The sequence below is a fragment of the Anopheles nili genome, chromosome 2 (assembly GCF_943737925.1).
Source record: "Anopheles nili chromosome 2, idAnoNiliSN_F5_01, whole genome shotgun sequence".
Classification (NCBI taxonomy): Eukaryota; Metazoa; Arthropoda; class Insecta; order Diptera; family Culicidae; genus Anopheles; species Anopheles nili.
In genome coordinates this window covers 39052014-39055843 of record NC_071291.1, presented here as the reverse complement: position 1 = coordinate 39055843, position 3830 = coordinate 39052014, and positions in this window count along the sequence as shown.

Here is a 3830-nt window from a genome sequence, read left to right as displayed (position 1 = left end):
CTTTAATTCCATCGGGTTCCGAGTTACTAGAAGGAGCAAAATGCTTGAACAACCGAACTAATGGTCTTAAAGTGTGTCTCGTTGGGCTGACTCCTTATAAAGGGGTTGAAACATGCTATATTTGTGAATTTTCTCCTAACACGATGGGGCCGGTTCCCGGAAACACGTCAGATCTGAAGACGTTCCACTATTCAGATGTCACTCGACATTGCCTTCTGAAAATGTCTCCACACCGAAGGTGACATGTGTCTGCCTCGGAACGCTTTTCAACTTTGAACTTTACCTTTCAGGAAACGCCTCCGATGCGACGGTAATTCTCTGGTATCCTTGAATCGTGGGCCCTTCTGGTATCCTTCTCCCTTTTGGGAGGGTCACTGCTTTTAATTGTCGGCTCGTCGACTCGTTTGCCTACACCTGCCTGAGCTAATACCGTACCGTAGTCAATGAGGTGGCCACTTTCACGTGGGCCTCGAGGTGATTTATATGCCTGCACAATGCCACTTGTGACCCCAATATCCTGCTCACCCACTGCTCTTTGACCTTCGTATGAATTTTTGTGTTTTCTTCACTTCGATCGATTCTATCGGGAAATCTGCGCCATCATCATCATCATCATCATCAGTGCCACCATCGCACGCACATTCAACACGAGACCACGCGCGAGCCTGCGGTTAATGGGGCTTTGACTAAAGTTGCCCCCACAGCTGTATTAATTTTCTTTGCTCTCTGCTTTGAACCCTCGCTGAAGGCTCAATCGATCGTCGAATGTTTCGGTTGCACTTTCGATTGTGGAGCCACAGAAAGGGAAAACCGGACACTCGATCCGTGTCCTGGCGGTGACACGATATCAATGGCTCATGACCATGTACACCCACACACAATCACACGCACGCATACACACACACACACCCACGGTACGGATCCAATGGAGGCTCGGCACGATCGAAAGTGCCTGTCGAGGTGGCGGGAAAATTGCCGCGTAAAAACGCGCTCTACCTTTTCGGAAGCGGAAAAATCGCACGCGTCTCAGCAGGCTGGAAAAATACGCTTCGTTCGCACCAATCGCGCAGCTTCGTCGCAACTGTTTTCCCGCTCGAGGACGCGTACGGTGCGAAGCCCAACAGCATTTTCGAACCGGTGTCGCTCTCTCGATGGCCCGCGGGGTGTTGCGCTCACTCCAACGAGACTTTCTCGCTCTCTCTCGTTCTACCGCAAGGTTTCTCGTCACAAGGCATGCTGCAGCCGTGGAAAAGGATGCTCTTGTGCTCGTACACTCTCTTGCTCTCACTCAACACGCACCATATCGTGCGTCTCTCTCTCTCGCACCGAGCTCGCTCTCTACGTCTGATTACAGCCCATACAGCTTTGGGTAGAATTTTCTCCACCATCGCGGATCATTCTCTCGCTTGGCCAGAGTTCTCTTGTTTGCATTTCTGCCTTCTCCATCCTACACGCACCAGCAGCATTCTCTCCTTTTCTTCGTTTGGTTTCTGCCTCTCTTTCTCTCTCTCTCTCTCTCTCTCTCTCTCTCTCTCGCACGCGTTTTCCTTACCACTCGCTGCTGCATTCCAAGCGGTTTTAAAGTAGGACCTTTTTTGGCCGTTTTGTAATTTTGAATGCCCATTTTCACGCATTTTACACGGCTAGCCGCGGCCAGGTACCGAACGATGCGCCTTCTTTCATGCCCGCCGTCTTTCGTCATTCCCAGGTTCTTTGACACCATTGCATCGAGCTGGCATCGGTGCGCAGCGCGCGTTGTAATGAAAAGTGATACATCCTCAAAAGAAAAAAAAAGAAACTGGCTTAACATCGCATTCCCACCCCGCGTGACCGTGGAACAAGCGAAACTATTCCAATTCGTTTCGTACCACGAACCGCGGCAATATTGCAATTCCAGCGAGCGCGATTAAACGAACCGTCGTCATTTGCATTTAGCAGGAATGCTCATTTTAGACGCTTGCGACCCCGTTCGATGGGGGTGAACTTTGCCCGCTGGTCCAGCGTTTTCCCGGACTTCACGGGAGAGAAACCTGACGCTTCATTACCTGAGCCTCGGATGGCTCGGTGCGGCGAATCCTTCAAGACCGTCAAGACAAGCTTCTTCTGCTCATCCCTGGGCTAGGGCTTTTGTGCCACAATCCTACACGCTCACCCACACGCTTGGGTTGAATGGCAGCCTGGACGATCTTAGACCTGGTCTCCCGCCGTTCTGGGTTCGAGCACCTGCATGGATACGACGCAGGTAGAAGCGGCCAGTAAGTGAAGCCTGCGTTGGCAAGGGCAGAAAGAACACCGTAGCGAGATGAAGATCAGCAACCTAAGCAGCAGGCCTGAAAAGGGCATCCAATTCGGACCATCAACTCAACCAAGGCGAGTGACCCAAGGCTCGACCGAAACCGACCCAAAGATCGACTGCCAAACGGAAACGGAAGGCAGTAATAGAGCGACGTCGCAAAACCGCCGGTGGCGGGCGAGAGACAAGAAATAAAAGTAAAATAAAATACCTAACACTTAGTTGCGAAGAAATTCACTGGCAGCAGGGTGGTGGGCGGATCCTGCAACCAGGAGGAACCATTTAGGACTGAGAGAGAGAGAGAGAGAGAGAGAGAGAGAGAGAGAGAGAGAGAGAGAGAGAGAGTTCACTTGGATGCGGTTTTGCAGCGATGCTGCGGTTATGTTTCGGGCATGCTTTTACGGCCCAGGCGGTTCGTGTGTGTGTGTCGGTTTGCCGGGGTTTTGAGCCGACCGGACCAAAACTCGACACGTGAAAAGTTTTCAAAATAAGCGAATGAATTTTTCATCCCTCCGTGAGTGGGCGAGCGCGCCACAGGGACTCGGGGGGAGCACTTCGGCGGGGGTGGTTTTACTTTATTTTATTTCGTTCACCCGAAAAGGCGGCCAACGTTTTATCCACAAACTTATTTACGAGTCTGGGCGGCGACGTGAGCCAGATTGCCGCGCGTTTGTTTGAAAGGGTTTTTGGAGGAAGAAAAAGGGCAGCCACCTTAGCAAACGTGGCCCGCCAGTGAAATGGCGGGCTGCGCTTGAACCTGCAATTAAACCCGGCCGATGCAATGAATGCGATGATTATTTTCATTATTTTGTCCCAGCAAACGCGCTCGCCGAGCCGGTAACGATCGTTTTCCAATCGCGAGCGTACCGAGGGTGAGCTTGTTTCAATTTAAAACCTGCCATTCTCAGGCCCACAGGGTTTCTTTGCCCGTTCGGCGCGAGAATCCAGGGCACTATTTTCCGGACGTGGGCACACACACACACATACACGGGGGCACACATTTTCCCGCCACCAGCTTCGTGCGGTGACATCGAAATTTATTCCCCGGAAACCGAAAGACACACTTCCTGCTAGAGTGCGCTTTTGGTTTGCCTTGCATTTTTGTGTGTGTGTGTGGGTGCTGTGTGTGTGTGCTGTGTATGTGTGTGTGGTCGCGTCTACGACTCCACCGGGTCCTGCTGCGGTGGAAATTCAATTCGTTGCCGCGTGCCGGTCACCCTCGCCATCCGCTCGAATCGGGGCGGGTTTTAAGCGGTTCCTCGTGCCCATGGAGCTGAAAATCCAGCCACCAAGAGAGCCAGCGGCGACGTAACAATGTGCGTCTTTTATCCGACCCGTGCCGGTGGGAGCGAGCAGGGCGCGGGTGAAAAACTAATAATTCCTAACAAGACCCGGCACCGTCAAGCGGAGTACAGCGAAAGATTTCGAGGGTTGTCGGCACTTAGATTGCGGTTTTATTGAGATTTTTTTTCACCCGCTTCGTCCCGTTCTCGCTCGCTTGCTGGGCTTGTCTGGGGTGGACACGTCGACCGCAAGG